General features: G+C 40.3%; 1 non-coding gene across 1 annotated transcript; it reads left to right on the top strand.

Annotated features, from left to right (window-relative positions):
• Positions 1–2,073: 2,073 nt before the first annotated feature.
• On the top strand, positions 2,074–2,180 carry LOC130842261 (U6 spliceosomal RNA). The gene has a single exon (XR_009050389.1). It is a non-coding gene; the product is annotated as a U6 spliceosomal RNA (small nuclear RNA).
• Positions 2,181–21,619: the final 19,439 nt, after the last annotated feature.

Below are 21,619 nucleotides of genomic sequence, written 5' to 3'. Positions count from 1 at the left end.
CCAGCACCTGCATGTCTCCTGCCATCCTCAAATGACCCTGGGCAGTAACAACTGGCATTGCTCCCTTTCCACAGATGAGGAAACTGAGGCCTGTAGAGCTTGAACAATTTGCACAAGATCAAGTCAAAGTGGAACCCAGGTTGGGCTGACTCCCAATTCTGTGTTCTAAATCCATGGATTTCATGAATCAATAACTTTTTCAAAATTTAGGAACTGATATAGAGTTGCCAATTTTGTGACAGATAAGAAAATAATTTCTAGGATATATCATTCATATATGCATTTATTCAGTAAATATTCACTGGTGTCTACTGTGTCCCAGGCACTGTCTTAGGGGCTGGGGACACAGCAGTGAACAAAGCCAAGCCTCTGCCTCTGTCATTATCGCTTATGACGTTTAATACAAAGGATGTTTTAATACCAAAAAGGTGTTTAAAAGATATGTGAGTATAAATACATGGGAAATAGTAATACCATACATAGATAATAATTCCAAACATAGAAATAAAAATAATAATATAAAACACAAGAAAAAGGATTGAAAATAATAGTACCAAACATAGGGAAAATACCACACACAGGAAAGAAGGATGTTTTAAAGAGTAGGAGAGAATCTCAGAATAAAACTGAATTCTTCCAGTGACATGGCAAGAATAAAGATGCAGATGTAGAGAATGGACTTGAGGACACGGGCGGGTTGGGAGTGGTGGTGAAGGGGACGCTGGGACGAAGTGAGAGAGTAGCACGGACATATATACACTACCAAATGTAAAATATATAGCTAATGGGAAGCTGCTGCATAACATAGGGAGATCAACTCGATGATGGGTGATAACTTGGAGGGCTGGGACAGGGAGGATGGGAGGGCATTGCGGGAGGGAGGGGATATGGGGATATATGTATAAATACAATTGATTCGCTTTGGTGTACAGCAAAAACTGGCACAATGTTGTAAAGCAATTATATTCCAATAAAGAGCTTAAAAAAACCCAAAAAACTGAGTTCTTCCCGTGAAAGGATATTTAGAGCCTATACCAACAAAACATAGAAGTACAAGACCAATTGTTATTTTATGATAACTAAGTTGTCTGTCATTGTTTGCCAGTTTAGAGATTTATATTCAAAAGTACAGTAAGAAGTGGAGTTGTGATAGTCCAACTTGTTTAAGTAGCTCATTTCAAATCACAGTCTTTATAGAAAATTGTTTCTCATTTATGCAGCCAATAAAGGAAATCATCTTCTAATACCACATCTCCCAATTTTGTGTGAAACAAACACTCCCCAACCTCACCGTTCTTCCCAAAGCTCCCAGAGAGACCAGGAGGAAAGCAGAACTGGAGGGCAGGGCAGGAGTCTGGGTGGCTGGGCCAGTGGGGGTTTGCCTATCCACCTAGGAGCAGTTAGGCATTTATCTGAAAGGGACGCTGCAGGTGGGTGGGGAACACGTCCACAAAGACTAGCATGGTCTGAGACTATGCCAGGGAACTCTGCCCCCAAATCCCAGGCCCCCAAAGCCACCCCAACATATTACTCCTCTCTTTGAAGCCCCAGACAGCTTCTCCCTTCAGAAGGCCCCTATGAAAATGCAAATATTCCTGGGATGTTAAGCCTATCAGCTAACACTTTCCTTATCAGCCACAGCACCTTTGTTATCAGCAAACACCTTGGCTTAAATTATTTGACAACTTTCCAAGTGTGTGTGGGAAAGAAACCCTGCTTTGTCCCTGGTAGGGGAAGGTGAAGAGTGGAGACAGTTTCAGGGAATGCAAAGTGAGAGGAGAGAATTGTTAGATGAGACCAAAGCTAAGCCTCCACAAACGTGACCACTTGCTCTACTTGCCCTGCATTCGTCGGAGAGGGTCAGGGGGAGAGGTGGAAGTTTTCGTGTGTGTACGCGCGCTGTATTGTGTAATCTATATAAGGATTGCTGGAAAGCAGAAAGCAAATTCTGAGAAGATGATTGCAGGAAAGTTGATGGGACCTGAGTAGAATGTGTGGGTTCTCAAGGGATGGTTGATTCATTGTTTAATGGACTTTTTTTTTTTTTTTTAAAGTTTAAAAAGGAACACTCTTGTGCTCGCTTCGGCAGCACATATACTAAAATTGGAACGATACAGAGAAGATTAGCATGGCCCCTGCGCAAGGATGACACGCAAATTCGTGAAGCGTTCCATATTTTTAAGAAAAAAAAAAAAAAAAAAAAAAGGAACACTCTTGCATTGCTGGTGGGAATGTAAATTGATACAGCCACTATGGAAAACAGTATGGAAGTTCCCTGCAAAACTAAAAATAGAACTACCATATGACCCAGCAATCCCACTGCTGGGCATATACCCAGAGAAGACCATCATTCAAAAAGACACATGCACTCCAATGTTCATTGCAGCACTATTTACAATAGCCAGGACATGGAAGCAACCTAAATGTCCATCAAGAGATGAATGGATAAAGAAGATGTGGTACATACATACAATGAAATATTACTCAGCTGTAAAAAGCAATGAAACTGGGACATTTGTAGAGACATGGATGACCGAGACTGTCATACAGAGTGAAGTGAGTCAGAAAGAGAAAAACAAATATTGTATATTAACACATATATGTGGACTATAGAAAAATGGTACAAATCAACCAGTTTGCAAGGCAGAAATAGAGACACAGATGTAGAGAACAAACATGTGGACACCAAGCTGGGAAAGCGGAGAGGGTTGGGGGGGGGTGGGGAACGAATTGGGAGACTGGGATACCAAATTGTACACTCTAAATATATGCAGTTTATTGTAAAAAATAAAAAAATAAAAGTTAAAAAAAAAGTTTAACAGCCAGCTGCTCTCCTAATATCCAACTTGTTCTTGCTTCCCTTATCCACTCTAGATCACATCAAGCACCCAGCAAGTGGTTACAATATGACAAACAGTGACTGGCATGAGATGCTGTAGGTTATAACCAGCACCTGGCAGCTGGGGACAGTGAGCTCATGGTTGATGCAGGGGGTGGGGGTGTACCGTTGTCAGGGGCTGCTCACCAAACCACACTTCCCGGCTTTACGCTCCATACAGACAACATCCACTCTTACCCTCTCTCACAGTAAGATAATCAGTGGCATCTACAGGTGTGCACTCCCCCTATCTCTCAGCATCATTCACTCCATTCTTTCCCTCCTAAATTCTTCTGGGTATTTTCCATTCATATGTTTTAGTGTAGCCCCAGGGACCATGAAAAAGACAATTACTTATTAAATATAATATCTTAAAATAATATTTAATGCTTCAGATAATTGATCACAAGATAAGGGTAATTGTCAATATACAGACGTCATCCCCTCACTGTAAAAATAGAGTATTACATATATACATACTTAGAAAAGGAAGATGGAAAGAAAATACACCAAAATATTAACATGGTTAATATTAACACTGGTTATCTCTGGGCACTGAGGTTGAGAGTGACTTCTACTGCCTTTCCTCAAATCCAACCCCTTCTCCCCAGATTCCTTGCCATCACCTGGTCAAGTCACTATCATCTCTTGCCTGACCTTCTACAGCAGCCTCCTAACTGCTCTTCCTGCAGCTGGTCCTGCCAATTCACTCACCACATAGAATCAAGGACAATCTTCTTCAAATGCATATCTGGGTACTATGGAGACAGGATAACAAACTGGTACCAGCTGCTGGCTCCTTCCATGAAACCCAACCCTAGAGATTCCCAAGAAGCAAACGTGAGCTTAATGAATCCCAATACTCATTGCAAAAACTGTTTGTATGCTTGTTTGTTGGTAGGGAGTCCAAAGTTGGTTCGATCTTGCAGAGGGTAGAGAGTGCAGAGAATGGCAGCGGAAAGCAGACAAGGGCTAGAAGCGTTGGATGGTGTAACGTTTTCTATTGCCTCACAACAAATTACCACACACTTAGCTTAAAACAGCATACATTTATTATCACCCATTTCCTGTGGGCCAGGGGTGCAGTCGCGGCTTAGTGGGGTCCTCTGCTCAGGATCTTACAAGGCTGCAATCCAAGTGTCAGCTGGGCTGCATTTTGTGATGGAGCTCTGCGTTTTCTTCCAAGCTTATGTGGTTGCTGGCAGAGTTTAATTCCTTGTAGCTGTAGGACTGAGGTCCCTGCTTTCTTGCTGAGTGTCAGTGGGGGCTAATCTCAGCTCCTACAGGCCCTTGCAATTCCCTGCCATGTGGCTCTCACAACCTGGCCACTATTTCTTCAAGGCCGGCAGGAAAAGCTCATTCTCTCGTCTGCTAAGATGGAATCTTATAAAACGCAAGGTAAGCACAGGAGTGACTATCCCATCATATTCATAGGCCCCACGCACGCTCAAGGGGAAAGGATTATACAGCATATACACCCCAGGGGGCAGGAATCGTGGGAACCATCCTAGAACTCTGCCTACAATGTTGACCCCTCAAGTCCCCAGTGATTCGTGTCCCTCCCATATCAAAATAGCCCAACTGTTATGGACTGAATTGTGTCCTTCTAAAATTCATCTATTGAAGCCCTAACCCCCAGTACCTCTGAATTATGACTACATTTGGAGATAAGGTCTTTAAAGAAGTAACTGAGGGACTTCCCTGGTACCGCAGTGGTTAAGAATCCACCTGTCAATGCAGGGGACATGGTTTTGATCCCTAGTCCGGGAAGATCCCACATGCCACGGAGCAACTAAGCCCGCGCACCACAACTACTGAGCCTGAGCTCTAGAGCCCTCGAGACACAACTGCTGAGCCTGAGTGCCACAACTACGAAGTCTGTGCACCCAGAGCCCAAGCTCCACAACAAGAGAAGCTACTGCAATGAGAAGCCCATGCGCTGCAACGAAGAGTAGCCTCCACTCACCACAACTAGAGAAAGCCCACGTGCAGCAACGAAGATTCAACACAGCCAATAAATAAATAAATTTATTTTTTAAAAAAGGAAGTAACTGAGTTAAAATGAGGTCATTAGGATGGGCCCTAATGCAATATGACTTGTGTCCTTATTAGAAGAGGAAATCTGGGCACAGACATGTACAGGGGAAGACCATGTAAAGACAGAGAAAACAGCCTTCTACAAGCCAAGAGAAGAGGTCCTCAGAGGAAACTAACCCCTCTGACCTGTAATCTTAGACTTCTGGCCTCCAGAATTGTGAGAAAATTAATTTTGGTTGTTTAAGCCACCCAGTCTGTGGTACTTTGTTTTGGCAGCCCTGGCCAATACACTATCCCATGATCCTCATTCCATTACATCATCAACAAAATCTCATCATCCAAATCTAAACCTCATCATCTCAAAGTCCAAAATCTCACCATTTAAATCAGGTGCTGATGAGGATCCTAAGGGTAACCAATGAAGTACCACTCCTGGGGCACAATTACTCTCCATTTAAGGACCTGGGAAACTGAAGAGACAAGTTATCCATTCCCAACATATCGGGGGACAGTCAGAGGATGATTGCTATAGACATTCTGGTTCAAAACTGGGGAAAACAGAAGGTTAAAAAAAAGAGTCCCTAGTCCATCACCGTTCTGACATTGTTAGGCAAATGTTAGACTTCCTTAATTAGGTTTCAAGGTATGGGAATAAATCCTCTATAGCCTTTTATAAATCCTTTATAAACCCTCTGGACTCTGAGTCATCCTTCCTTTTTCACGAAAGGTAGCACACATTTGCAGCTGAGTAGTTTTATCACTCTTTCCTGCCAGTAGCTCGGGACCCTCTTCCAAGCCTGGTGTGAAGAGCTAGAGTGAGGAGAGTTCTTCACAGGAGAGGAGATGGCTATGAGATGGGAGATTGGCTTCACACAGCAATATTGATCAAGTAATTAAATATGTTATAGACAGTAGGAGCCTGGTTTCTCATCATCAGAAAACAGAGTTACAAATACAGAAAAGAAGAAAATTAGAACAAACTCTGTGATGTTGGATTGGAATTGGAGGTATAATTTTCAATATATATAGTTATGCATATAAATAAATATAAAGTTGAATATATGCATATGTACATACATATATTCCCTAGATCTGTCCATTGAGGAGTCATGGGAGCAGCAACATCCCATAATAATAAGCACACCTATTGCCCAGATCCTAACTTCTAAATATCATTCTCCACTTAAAGGAACTAGGGCTCTTTAGAGAAATGGGGTAGGGAAAGTATAAGAAAAGTCTATAACATCTTTTTTTTTTGCCAGAGACAAGAAAATACTCAAAAAATAATAGAGATATATAAAAGCTATACAAATGCCAGCTTGAAGAGGCTTCCAGTGGCCAAAATGGGGACAGTTTGAATGTCGAAATAAATAATGATAGTAAAAGATTGTAATCCGCTGAATAAAATAGGAGAGAAACAGTGAATCCTTACAGATATAAAATAAATGAATAAATTGAAGGTTTGTTGAGGAATAGGATAGTTACATAGTTCCCCTTTTTTTCACACAAAATATTTATTCATTACAAAGAGGAAATAAGTAACTTGAGACTGGAGAGCCTAGGGAACATCATTTTTAAAAAGCAACCAAACGATTGGGAAAAAAAAAGCAACCAAAGTTAACATCATTAGTAACCAAAACATTGAAATTTTGTACCACCTAGCATGATGCACTAAGAAGAACATAGAATCACTTCTGTGTTATTCCTTCCAAAGATGCATAACCTGAATATAATCTGAGGAAACAGCCTAAATGAGGAGACACTCCATAAAATAACTGACCTATAATCTTCAAAATTATAAAGATGTGACAAAGAAAGACTACCGAATCTTTCCAAATTGAAGTTAATCAAAGAGATTTGACACATGCAACACATGATTTTAAACTGGATCCTTTTGCTATAAAGAATATTATTGCAACACTTGACAAATTTAAATGGGGTCAGGTGGCAGTTATGCATTGAGGTTAATTTTCTGATTTTGTTAATTGTATTGTTGGTATATAAAAGAATGTCTTTATTTGTAGGAGATGCACACCAAAATTTTCAGGGTAATAGGGAATCAGGTTGGTAACCTAGTCTCAAACAGTTAAAGAAAAATAATTACTTCTACTGTACTTGTAGCTTTTCTGGAACTTCATAATTCTTTCAAAAAAATTTAATTAAAAATATATAATACTATTGAGGGATGGAGGAGGGAAGGATTGGGAGTTTGGGATTAGCAGATGCAAACTAGCATATGTAGGATGGATAAACAACAAGGTCCTACTGTATAGCTCAGGGAACTATATCCAATATCCTATGATAAAGCATGATGGAAAAGAATATAAAAAAGAATATGTGTATAACTGAGTCACTTTGCTGTACAGCAGAAATTAACACAACACTGTAAATCACTCTACTTCAGTGAAAATCTTTTAAAACCCCTTTTAGGAATTATAAACCAAGATCAGAACAAAACACATATATAACATACATGTTACATATATGTTATATATTTTTTTCAATAGTATATTATTAATATGGCTATGATCTGACTCCCCTTGGGCAGACCGTCCTCCGTCTCTGCCTTGCAGGCCATCACTGACCTGTGGGAATGGAGAGCAATGGTTTGCTGCCCATCTCAGACTGGGGAAAGGAGCTGCTATTGTCAGCACAGCAGCAGCTGCCTGAGTGGGGCTCAAAGTTTTCCATCTGTCCACATTTCTGCTTTAACTTCACTGACAAATCATTCCCACCATTCTCAAAATATTTGGCCCGTCTAGAGTCACCAAATCAAAGACCCAATTCTGGCTCTAAAATCTCTCCCATTCTTTAGACTACAGATCTCTGTCTGCCCTTGAATCTTCCTAAACCAGCCAGGCACCTGGGTCTCCTCAGAAATAGATTTATTTGCTATTCTATGATGAGGAATGTTGCTGACTTTTGCATGAGATTTCCTGCTTTCTCTCAGTAAGTTTCTAAACTGGTTACAGCTAATTCTGCTGGGAGGTAACCAGCTGTTTTTGCACAATCCTGCAGCCATTTCCATGAATTAACTTGGGAGCATTGCAGACCCTTGAAGAGCTGCATACGGCTCTGGTGCCTGATAGCTTTAGTAGGATCTAGCAGCCTCAGCAATGGACTGAAGATAAAGAAACATAAAATCTATTAACAGCTGCTCTGAAAACACCTGTGCAGTCTCGGGTGAGATAAAGAATCTCTCTGTGCTTGTGGGTGATATGATGATAACACTTCGAAGCCATACCTATTGTCAAGGTGCACGTGAGCATCAACAGAGCATACTTAGAAAGGGTCTCGAGTTCTTTACTAAGAGAACAGGGTATAGCCATATTGCTGTATTTATTCAGTGCGTAGTGGAAGGGAGCACTAAACCCTATTTGTTATTATTAACAATTACATTATAGATAATAGTTTGTGTTTAATCATTTATTTATTTGTTAGACGCATATTTATTGAGCACATACACTGTGCTGACCACCATCTAGGCACAAAGGATGCAGCTGTAAACAGGACAGCATGGGGCTTCCCTGGTGGCACAGTGGTTAAGAATCCACGTGCCAATGCAGGGGACACAGGATCGATCCAGGAAGATCCCACATGCTGTGGAGCAACTAAGCCCATGCGCCACAACTACTGAGCCCACATGCTGCAACTACTGAAGTCCACGCATGCTCTGCAACAAGAGAAGCCACCGTGATGAGAAGCCCACACACCACCAGGAAGGGTAGCCCCCACTCGCTGCAACTAGAGAAAGCCCGGGTGCAGCAGGGAAGACACAACGCAGCCAATAAACCAATCAATTAATTAATTAATTAATTTAAAATAACCAAAACGGGACAGCATGGTCCCTGCCCTCATGTGGTGTAGAGTCTACTGGGGAGACACAACTAGCCAGTCTGGTGAGTGACAATAAGAGAGAAAAAAAAGTTTTAACTTTCAATGAAAATGGCTATTATTAGGCAAGTAAAAAAAAAAAAAAAATTGCAGGTCTGGGAGTGAGAAGCGGATGTGAGACCCAGTTCTCCTGCTTACTGTTACATGAGCCTCAGGACATCACTTCTGACAAACTTGATTTCACCAGAATTCTCTGAAAATCAGTTTAGCAACATTTTTAGATCCTCTTTCACGAGGTTTCTGTGAAGCCCAAATGAGATAATCAATGTGAAAGCAATTAGAAAACTCAATAAAAACGTGAGTTTTTATTGTGGCAGAGTCTTTATACAACACTTGAAAGTGGTTGTTTTCGTTTGCCCTGACCACTCTGGGTGGAGGGAGGCAAGTGTGTCCCTGTGCCTACTGGAGGTGTCCCTGCCAAGCCCTACCAGCTGCTGCAGGAGACGGCTGTACCCAGACATTGCAGACTCACTACTGCCTGCCTCTGCCCGCTGGCCTCAACCCTGTCCCGCTCAACATTTTTAACAATAAATTGGATGAAAACACAGGAACATGTTTATCAATGTGTAGCACAAATGAAGCTGAAAGAGAAAACACAAAGATCGACAGTCAGGATCCAAACTGATCTCCCCAGGATAACAAGATGAAATATAATCAAGATAAATGTAAAGTCCTGTATTTAGGGTCACAAAATTAATTGCACAGCAGCACAAATGAAAAGACAGGAGTATTGGTTGACCATTCTTCAGGTATTTCACAAATTAACACCATTTTGCCGCTCGCAGAGCCCTTGCATTTCACTTAATCGCTTAGGAAGTTAGCTTCAGTGAATCCAATATGTTAGATAAAAATTTACTCTGATGTATCCTTTTGATTTCAAATTTAGTATTTCCTGATTTAGGTTTAACTAAGTCTGAATTCATGTATGTTACCAAGTAAAGCTGTATTCTAATTCTTGTCCCACCTAAGCACATCAATAGATATCAATAGTGTGTACTTTGCTCACAATTAGACAGGAAGGCATGGCTGGGGCTAGGAAGAAACAGGAGATTTCCTTCTTAGAATCCTACCTTTTCTTTACTGTCCATCTCCTCTAAGAAACTTTCCCCAGTCTTCCCAGTTGCAATTAATCATTTTTTAAACTATTTTCCCATATGCAGGCAAGTATGTGTGTGGCGGGGGAGGGGGGGCATGTATGTTTGTGTCTGTGTCTCTGTATGGGATTGTTCACTGTCTTGAATTAAATTCAGTTACCTTGCACCAACCAACTCACCCCAAACTCAACTCTAGCTTAGAGCCTTTTGAAAGATATGATCCATGCCTTATACCTTTTGAAATCTTCAATTTGCACATACTAGTTGCTGAATAGATGTTGGCAGAACTGCATGGCTGTAACGCAGCAGATTAAGGCTTTGTGGTCACACTTGAGTTTGAATCACTGTCTAGCTGTTTACTAAGTTCCATCTAGTTACTAGTCTCTGAATTTTGGTTTTTTAATCTTTAAAATGGGCATACAGTAACCACTTTACAGGGGATTTCCTGAGTACTAAATGTTAGCAAAATTTAGAGGTTAAATAAATATTAGTTCCTTTCCCCTTTGATTTATAAAGCTCATTGGTATTGCTGAGGTCATGAGGAGAGTTTCTTTAAATGGAATAATAAGACAATCTGACTCTACTTTTCCCAAGTTCCTGTACAGAGGTCAGATATCAGTGACTTCTAGTTCCCAGCAGCCCATGGTCCCTGCAGACGCTCCCGGTCCTTGACTAATCCCTGGAGCCACAGCAAGGCAGCTGCTTTTCTGTATGTCAGCCCTGCAGGGCTATTTGAGAAGCATGGGGTTTCTCTCCTGCCTCTGCCCTTCACAGCATTCCATCCGCACAGAACCTGGACTCTCAGGCCTCACAATTGTTTGCAATTCAACAAATGTTTGACTGTTTACTGTGTTTCAGGAACTGTGCTAGAGCCAGAAGAGATTTTAAAAATTGACGAAGACGTAATTCTACCCTCAAAGAACTCAGCCTACTGAGAGTTGGGGAGTGCACTTATACAAACCAGGCTCCCACAGAGCAGAATGTGATAACAGCCGATAAAGAGAGATGTCCCTGGGTGCCCCCCAGGACTCCAAAGTGGAAGATCTACTCTAGATCTGGTCAGAAGAGGCTCTTCAGGGATAGTGGCATTTGAATTGTGCTTGTAAGGATTCATAGATAGCTATGGAGGTGGAGAGGGCATTTAGATGGAATGAATGGCCCAAGTAAAGGCATAGAGGTGTAGAAGAGTAGGAGGTATTCAAGTCACAGCCAGCACAAGATTTGGGCCAGAACCCAGGGCATCAACAGTGGAGGAGCAGTCAGGAAGCCTGGTAGAGTAGGCAGCTTCCCAAATGGCTCCCAGGGATGGCCTCATGATATCCACTCCCTCCCTGCGTGATCCCTCCCCGCCCCCACCGTGGAATAGACTATAAAAGACTATTGGCTGACTTCCATCTTGTTCATCATCTCTCTCTCTCTCTCTCTCTCCTCTCTCTCATTCAATTTGAAGAAACCAGCTGCCCTGTTATGAGCTGCCCTATGGAAGAGCCCAATTAACAAGGAACTGAGGGCAGCCTCCAGCCTCCAGCCAGTGAGGAACTGAGGCCCTCAGTTCAAAGGCCCACAAGGAAACGAATCCTGCCAACCACCACCAGGTGAGCTTGGAAGCGGATCCTCCCCAGTCAAACCTGGAGATGATTGTGGCCACAGCTGATGCCTTGATTGCAGCCTCTGAGATACCCTGAGCTGGAGGACCCATTTAGGCCATACGCAGATTCCAGACCCATGGAAACTGTTAGATAGTAAATATGCACTGTATTAAGCTACTGTGTTTAGGGATAACTTGTTATGCAGCGACAGATATACAAAGAAAGGATTAGAAACAAAATTTGGAGAACATTCAGTAACAGATAGATATATCTGACCCATGACTAATACATCTTGCCAATATCTGATAGGCAATTGTGAAATACTAAGGATTGTAAGTAATGATGTGAACAAAAACAGGTTTTTCAAACACTTCCAAGAGGAACTGGAAAATGAAAAGACTCCCAAGTTAAGAAATTACACAAAACTCTCAATGAGTACATGATTCCCTGATGAGAAGCAAAGAAGATTTGTAATAGCACCAATGAGAGGAGAGGGAAGGAAAACACCCAACTCCAGCCCCCTCAAACCTTCCATGACCTTATTTAAGAAAGAGTCTCTAAGGAAACCCAAAGACAACAGGGGAGACAAAAGCAAGGACGCTAGAGACATCGAAGCTGCAGCAAACAGTCGACACAGCCTAACTCCAAGCCAGATAAACATAGAGCTTCATACCAAAGACCAATCTACCTTGGTTCTTTTCCCCCAGATTTATCACGTCCAACTTTCAACAAAAAATTACAAGGCATACTTAGAGGTAGAAAAACATTGTCCAGGGGTTGAAGTAGGATGAATTGGGAGATTGGGATTGCCATATATACATTACTAATAAGAAAAAAAAATCAAATTGTACATTTTAAATATATTCAGTTTATTGTATGTCAATTACATCTCAATAAACGTTCTTTAAAAAAATCATCCAGAGACCAGATTTAAAATATATATAATATATATAATGTAATGTAACATACATAATTAAAATATATATAAATATATAAAAATATAACATATAATGTAATATAATAATTACATATAATTAATATATAATTATACAATGTATAATTAAGATATTATATATTATATATAAATATATAATATATATGTAGTATACTGTATGATATATATATATCTCTCTCTCTCAGAACCAGACTCAATATGGCAGAAATTTTGGAAAAGGCCTCTGAAGGATCCTGGTGAACTCCATTTCTTTGGAAGGAGGAGTTTTTTTTTACCTCCTGACTCTATAATCCTAGACAAGCTTCCCTAAAGCTGGTCCTGCTAATTGTTCCCCCACAAGGTCTGTCACATCCACACTTTCCTTTTTATTCTGTTGTCCCCTGAATCTAGGCCCCCATGCCACTTGGATTATTGTGTAATCTCCTAACTGTTCTCCCTACCTCCCCCTCTAAGTACCCTGCATGCTGCTCCAGGTTGATTATTCCAAACACCACTTAGCACATGGTAGCTCCCCTTTTAAGACCCCACTGGTCTGAAGCCAAGTCCTGAAGAAGCCCTCCAAGCTAGTGCACCCACTCCTGTGCCGTGTCCCAGAGGCCGGCATGAGCACGTCCAGAGCCTCACTGCTGCTTTTGCCCTTTGCGTGGCCTCGTCCCCCCTCTCCATCTATCCACGTGTGGGTGAACTTCCAGCCACAGCTCAGTGCCTCCCCAGCTCTGTGTGAGCCTCAGCCCTCTGCAACCACACCTTTTCCATATTTCTATAACTTTCTCTACGGTTCACTTTACCTTTATTAGTTATTGTTGATGACACCAAAGAATTATGTAAGCTATTTACTGATCACTACATGCCAGGTACTTTCTATACTTACATACTTTATGTACTCATTGATCCTTACCAAATTCCCATAGTAATAATATTATTACTCTGCAATAGTATATTCTATTAGCAATAGTATTATTATCCTCATTTTTCAAATGAGGAAATTGAGACCCAGAGAGGTTATGCAACTTCTTCAAGGTCACAGCAATGGTAGAGCGAAACATCAAAATCAGGTCTGTGGAATTCCAGAGTCTATGTTCCTTTTATAGTATATAACTTCGCACTCACTTTCTCATTACTAATTCAGCAAACACTCACAGTGTACCTACTATGTGCAGTGTATGTACGTATTATAAGAGGGTTAAAGATCAATTAGACAGAAACCCGGCCTTCAAAACGCTTTGAGATGTACCTCCTTTATGTTGTCATTTCTCTGCTTCTGCATTTTCTGTCTTTCCATGCTTGGGCTGACTATACCTTCACACAGTGGAGGATCTTCCATTGGACTATAAGTGCATGAGGTCAAGGATGTGGGTCTCTCTTAAGCAATGCTGTATCTTCGATACTTAGCACAGTATCTCACACATAATAGGTACTCAAGAAATACTTGCTGAACAAGTGGATAAATGAGTGAATGAAGAATATTTAAAGGGCATAAGGACGTGGAAAGAGAGGAGGGGGAGGGGTCAGAGGGTAAAGTCCTCCATTTCCATGCCCCAAGATTCCCGAGGGGAAACGCATAAATATAGCAGTGTGAGAGCAAGAAGGAATGTAGTACTATTGTCACTGCTTAGCTGATGGATGGGAGTCAAATCGTTCCCATGTTGGATATCTGGCCCACAGGGCTGATTGATAGACTGTACAATGTCCCCACTCCCACACCAGGAAGAGAGGACTCCAGGTCCAGGGTTCCCAAGTTCAATAGCCTTTTCTTTTTTGCTTAAAAAAAATTGCTGAGGCATGAGATACTTCCGTTCTCCACTGGCATCTTTTCACTGTGCCCAGAGAAACAATCGTATCACATTCAGGAAGGCCAGGGCTGCAAAGGCAGGGAAACAGGAACTGTCCCCACGGATGTCCTCCCTGGGGGAGGCAGCCAGGGGCTGGAAACAAATGCTGTGTGAAAGGAAAGTCGGACCACACCAGAAGCTCCAGGTTGAGGGACTGGCCCTTCCCAGCATCCAGCAGAACCCTCAGCCACAAAGTCCAGGAACAGCATGTTATTCTTAAAAACATACACTTTTCCTTCCCTACCTCCAGCCTCACACATTAAATCCTGTGTGAAATCTAAACAGGGAGCTCTGTACTGCAAAGTACATTCCACCTCTTTAGACTCAATGCCAGCCCCTCACCAGGAAAGTATCTGTCTCCCTCTCAAATACATCTGCGTAAGTCCAGCTCCAACCTGGTGGCTCTGCTCACTGTCCCCAAACACATGTCAAGCACAGTCTTGCTCAAATCCAATCTTCTCTTCCTCTTCCAACTACTCCCTTCCCTTCCCCTCTGATTAGCAAGTTTTTCCCCATGGGTCCTTGACCCAGAACTTCTCAGCCAGAGTTACCCTCTCACTTTTAAATCCCAGCAGTACTTCCTAAGTCAGTGCTTCTTAATCTTTTTCATGGAATAGAAAAATAATATTTGTGTAGCATGCAGGGTTAAATACATGGAGCTGACGTCAGCCAGGGCAACTAGCCCAGGGACCCCAGATGCCTGTAGGACAAGGGGATCAATACCTCAGACACACCTGTAATCCATTCAAAGTCACTGCACACAGGAGTGATGGGCAGGCTCAGGTCTACAGAGCATTCTGCAAGCTAGAACCAGAAAAGAGGAACGAATGAAGGCCCCTGACTTTGAAGAGCTTCCATGCTAGTTGAAGAAATGGAAGATGTCAGCATGTATAAATAAACACACACACACACAATCATTTTTAAGTTCTCTGTGTAACAGAAAGAGCTTGGCCTTTGGCGTAAAAGACATATGGAAGTTTAAACTCTAACTTTGTCACTTACTTGCCTTATGATTTTAAGCACGTTAATATCACCTCTCTGATCTCACTTTTCCCACCTGTAAAATAGGGATAATAATGCCTTTCCTCACAAGATTGTGTTTTTAAATCATCTTTAATGAGATATCATTTACTCACAATAAAGTTCACCCACTAAAGCACACAATTTGCTAAGTTTCTACAAGGGTATACTGTCATATGCACCACTACAATCAAGATATAGAACATTTCTATCACCCCTACAAGTTCCTCTTTTCAATCCACTCCCCTGCCTCATTCCCTGTCCCCTGGCAATCATGGATCTGATTTCCATCACTATAATTTTGCCTGTTCTAGTTTCTCATATAAGCAAAATCATACAATCCTAGCCCTTTGTGCCTGGATTCTTTAACTTAGGATAATGCTCTCGAAATTCACTTATGTTGTGTATATCTGTAGTTTGTTCCTTTTCATTGCTGAATAGAATTCCACTGTATGGAAATACCACCATTTGTTCAGTCATTCTCCAATTATGGACACTTCGGTTGTTTATGGGGTTCAGCTTTTTTTTTTAATTGCTTTATTGGAATATAATTGCTTTACACTGTTGTGCCAGTTTTTGCTGTACACCAAAGTGAATCAGCTGTATTTATACATATATCCCCATATCCCCTCCCTCCCGTGAATCACTCCCACCCTCACTATCCCAGCCCTCTAAGTCATCACCCATCACCGAGTTGATCTCCCTGTGTTATGCAGCAGCTTCACACTAGCTATCTATTTTACATTTGGTAGTGTATATATGTCAGTGCTACTCTCTCACTTCATCCCAGCTTCCCCTTAGACCCCCTCCCTTGGCCTCAAGTCAATTCTCTACATCTGCATCTTCATTCATGCCCTGTCACTGCATTCATCAGTACCATTTTTTTAGATTCCATGTATATGAGTTAGCATACGGTATTTGTTTTTCACTTTCTGGCTTACTTTGCTCTGTATGACAGACTCTAGGTCCATCCACCTCACTACAAACAACTCAGTTTCCTTCTTTTTTATGGCTGAGTAATGTTCCATTGTATATATGTGGCACATCTTCTTTATCCGTTCATGTGTTGATGGGCATTTAGGTTGCTTCCATGTCCTGGCTATTGTAAATAGTGCCCAATGAACATTGTGGTACATGTCTCTTTCTGGATTATGGTTTTTTCAGGGTAAGTGCCCAGGAGTGGGATTGCTAGGTCATATGGTAGTTCTATTTTTAGTTTCTTAAGGACCCTCCATGCTGTTTTCCATAGTGGCTGTACCAATTTACATTCCCACCAATAGTACAGGAGAGTTCCGTTTCCTCCACACCCTCTCCAGCATTTATTGTTTGTAGATTTTTTGATGATGGCCATTCTGACTGGTGTGAGGTGATACCTCACTGTGGCTTTGACTTGCATTTCTCTAATGATTAGTGGCACTGAGCATCTTTTCAAGTGTTTGTTGGCCACCTGCACGTCTTCTTTGGAGAAATGTCTATTTAGGTCTTCCGCCCATTTGTGGATTGGGTTATTTGCTTTTTTTGTACTAAGCTGCATGAGCTGCTTGTATATTTTGGAGATTAATCCTTTGTCAGTTGCTTCATTGGCAAATATTTTCTCCCATTCTGAGGGTTGTCTTCCTATCTTGTTTATGCTTTCTTTGGTTGTGCAAAAGCTTTTAAGTTTCATTAGGTCCTATTTGTTTATTTTTTATTTTATTTCCATTATTCTAGGAGGTGGGTCAAAAAGGATCTTGCTTTGATGGATGTCATAGAATGTTCTGCCTATGTTTTCTTCTAGGAGTTTTATAGTGTCTGGCCTTACATTTAGGTCTTTAATCCATTTTGAGTTTCTTTTTGTGTATGGTTTTAGGAAGTGTTCTGATTTCATTCTTTGACGTGTAGCTGTCCAATTTTCCCAGCACCACTTATTGAAGAGGCTATATGTGCGTGGGATTATGTCTGGGCTCTCTATCCTGTTCCATTGATCTATATTTCTAGTTTTGTGCCAGTACCATACTGTCTTGATTACTGTAGCCTTGTAGTTTACTTTGAAGTCTGGAAACCTGATTCCACCAGCTCCATCTTTCCTTCTCAAGATTGCTTTGGCTATTTGGGGTCTTTTGCATTTCCATACAAATTGTAAGATTTCTTGTTCTAGTTCTGTGAAAAATGCTGTTGGTACTTTGATAGGGATTGCATTGAATCTGTAAATGGCTTTCGGTAGTACAGTCATTTTCACAATGTTGATTCTTCCAATCCAAGAACATGGTATGTCTCTCCATCTGTGTGTATCGTCTTTGATTTCTTTCAGCAGTGTCTTATAGTTTTCTGCATACAGGTCTTTTGTGTCTCAGGCAGGTATATTCCTAGGTGTTTTATTCTTTTTGTTGTAATGGTAAATGGGAGTGTTTCCTTAATTTCTCTTTCTGCTTTTTCATTGTTAGTGTATAAGAATGCAAGAGATTTCTGTGCATTAATTTTGTATCCTGCTACTTTACTAAATTCATCAATTAGTGCTAGCAGTTTTCTGGTAGCATCTTTAGGGTTTTCTATGTATACTATCATGTCATCTGCAAAGAGTGACAATTTTACTTCTTTTCTAATTTAGATTCTTTTTATTTCATTTTGTTCTCTGATTGCTGTGGCTAAAACTTCCAGAACTATGTTGAATAGTAATGGTGAGAGTGGACACCCTTGTCTTGTTCCTGTTCTTAGAAGGAATGCTTTCAGTTTTTCACCATTTAGAATGATATTGGCTTTTGGTTTCTCATATATGGCTTTCATTATGTTGAGGTAACTTCCTTCTATGCCCATTTTCTGGAGAGTTTTTATCATAAATGGATGTTGAATTTTGTTAAAAGTTTTTCTGCATCTATTGAGATTATCATATGGTTTTTATCCTTCAATTTGTTGATATGATGTATCACACTGATTGATTTGTGTATATTGAAGAATCTTTGCATTCCAGGGATAAACCCCACTTGATCATGGTGTATAATCTTTTTAATGTGCTGTTGGAGTCTGTTAGGTAGTGTTACATTGAGGATTTTTGCATCTATATTCATCAGTGATATTGGCCTGTCATTTTCTTTTTTTTTTTGTGACATCTTTGCCTGGTTTTGGTATCAGGGTGATGGTGACCTCATAGAATGAGTTTGGGAGTGTTCCTCCTTCTGCTATATTTTGGAAGAGTTTGAGAAGGATAGGTGTTAGCTCTTCTCTAAATGTTGGGTAGAATTTGCCTGTGAAGCCATCTGTCCCTGGACTTTTATTTGTTGGGAGATTTTTAATCACAATCTCAATTTCCATACTTGTGATTGGTCTGTTCATATGTTCTATTTCTTCCTCATTCAGTCTTGGAAGATTGTACTTTTCTAAGAATGTATGCATTTCTTTCAGGTTGTCCAATTTATTGGCGTATAGTTCCTTGTAGTAGTCTCTCATGATCTTTTGTATTTCTGCAGTGTCAGTTGTTACTTTTCCTTTTTCATTTCTAATTCTGTTGATTTGCTTCTTCTGCCTTTCTTTCCTGATGAGTCTGGCTAATGGTTTATCAATTTTGTTTATCTTCTCAAAGAATCAGCTTTTAGTTTTATCAATCTTTGCTGTTGTTTCCTTCCTTTCTTTTCCACTTATTTCTGAACTGATCTTTATGATTTCTTTCCTTCTGCTCACTTTGGGGTTTCTTTGTTCTTCTTTCTGTAATTGTTTTAGGTGTAAGGTTAGGTTGTTTATTGGATATTTTTCTTGTTTCTTGAGGTAGGACTGTAATGCTATAAACTTCCCTCTTAGAACTGCTTTTGCTGCATCCCGTAGGTTTTGGGCTGTTGTGTTTTCATTGTCATTTGCTTCTACATATTTTTTATTTCCTCTTTGATTTCCTCAGTGATTTCTTGGTGGTTTAATAGCATATTGTTTAGCATCCATGTGTTTGTATTTTTTGCAGTTTTTTTCCTGTAATTGACATCTAGTCTCATGGTGCACTGGTCAGAGAAGATGCTTGATACGATTTCAGTTTTCTTGAATTTACCGAGGCTTGATTTGTGTCCCAAGATGTGCTCTATCCTGGAGAATGTTCGTGTGCACTTGACAAGAAAGTGTATTCTGTAGTTTTTGGATGGAATGTCCTATAAATATCAATTAAGTCAAGATGGTCTAATGTGTCATTTAAAGCTTGTGTGTCCTTATTTATTTTCTGTTTGGATGATCTGTCCATTGGTGTAAGTGGGGTGTTCAAGTCTCCGACTATTATTGTGTTACTGTCGATGTCCCCTTTTATAGCTGTTAGCATTTGCCTTATTTACTGAGGTGCTCCTATGTTGGGTGCATAGATATTTACAGTTGTTATATCTTCTTCTTGGATTGATCCCTTGATCATTATGTAGTGTCCTTCCTTGTCTCTTGTAATAGTCTTTACTTTAAAGTCTAACTTGTCTGATATGAGTACTGCTACTCCAGCTTTCTTTTCACTTCCATTTGCATGGAATATCTTTTTCCATCCCCTTACTTTCAGTCTATATGTGTCCCTAGGTCTGAAGTGGGTTTCTTGTAGGCAGCATATAGAAGGGTCTTGTTTTTGTATCCATTCAACCAATCTGTGTCTTTTGGTTGGAGCATTTAATCCATTTATGTTTAAGGTGATTATTGACATGTGTGTTCCTATTACCATTTTCTTAATTGTTTTGGGTTTGTTTTTGTAGGTCTTTTCCTTCTCTTGTGTTTCCTACTTAGAAAATTTCCTTAAGCAATTGTTGTAAGGCTGGCTTGGTGGTACTGAATTCTCTTAACTTTTGCTTGTCTGTAAAGCTTTTGATTTCTCTGTCGAATTGGAATGAGATTCTTGCTGGGTAGAGTATTCTTGGCTGTAGGTTTTTCTCTCTCAGGACTTTCAGTATATCCTGTCACTCCCTTCTGGCCTGCAGAGTTTCTGCACAAAGGTCAGCTGTTATCCTTATGGGTTTTCCCTTATATGTTATTTGTTGCCTTTCTCTTGCTGCTTTTAATATTTTTTCTTTGTGTTTAATTTTCATTAGTTTGATTAAGACGTGCCTCGGTCTATTTCTCCTTGGGTCTATTCTGTATGGGACTCTCTGTGTTTCTTGGACTTGATTAATTATTTCCTTTTCCATGTTGGGGAAGTTTTCCACTCTAACCTTGTCAAATATTTTCTCAGACCCTTTGTTTTCTTTTTTTTTTTAAACCATTCTTAGTCTTTTTTTTTTTAAGTCTAGATTTCTTTTTTTTAAATTAATTAATTAATTTATTTTTTTGGCTGTGTTGGGTTTTCTTTTTTGCTGTGTGCGGGCTTTCTTTAGTTGCGGTGAGTGGGGGCCACTCTTCGTTGTGTGCGGGCTCCTCATTGCCATGGCTTCTCTTGTTGTGGAGCACGGGCTCTAGGCACATGGGCTTCAGTAGTTGCAGCACATGGGCTCAATAGTTGTGGCTCACGGGCTCTAAAGCACAGGCTCAATAGTTGTGGTGCATGGGCTTAGTTGCTCCATGGCATGAGACCCTTTCTTTTTTTATTCTTCTTCTGGGATGTCTGTGATTCAAATGTTGGTGTGCTTAATGCTGTCACCAAGGTCTCTGAGACTGTCTTCCATTCTTTTTATTCTTTTTTCTTTTTCCTGCTCTGTGGCAGTTATTTCCCCTATTCCATCTTCCAACTCACTTACTCATTCTTCTGCCGTGGTTATTCTGCTGTTTATACCATCTAGAGTATTTTTAACTTCAATTATTATGTTGTTCATTACTGGGTTTTGGCTTTTATGAATAAAGCTGCTATGAACATTCTTGCAAAAGTCTTTTTGCTGACATAATTTTACTTCCCTTGGGTTAATACCTAAGCATTAAATTGCTGGCTTATAGAGTAGGTGTATGTTTAATGTCTTAAAAAACTTCCAAACACTGCTGCAAAGTGATTGTACCAGTTGACACTCCCACCACCAATTTATGCAAGTTCCAGTTGCTCCACATCCTTCCCAACATTTGGTTTTGTCAGTCTTTATAATTTTAGCCATTCTGGCGGGTACGTAGTGATATTTCATTGCAGTTTTAACTTGAATTTTCCTAATGACTAATGATGTTGAGCACATTTTCATGTGCCATTTATACATCTTTTTCTGAAGTGTCAAGTGTTTTGCCCATTCTGTTTGTTAGATTATCTTTTAATAATTGATTTGTAAGAGTTCTTTATACATACAGGAAAGAAATTCTTTGTCAGATATATGTTTTTCAAATATTTTTTCCTACATCGTAGCTAGTCTTTTCATTTTAATGGTGTTTTTGATGAGTAGATATTTTGAATTTTGAGAAATCTGATTTGTCAACATTTTGTTTCT

This window comes from Hippopotamus amphibius, chromosome 1 (assembly GCF_030028045.1).
Source record: "Hippopotamus amphibius kiboko isolate mHipAmp2 chromosome 1, mHipAmp2.hap2, whole genome shotgun sequence".
Lineage (NCBI taxonomy): Eukaryota > Metazoa > Chordata > Mammalia > Artiodactyla > Hippopotamidae > Hippopotamus > Hippopotamus amphibius.
Note: the sequence above shows the minus strand (reverse complement) of the source record. Positions and strands in the feature narration are given on the sequence as shown.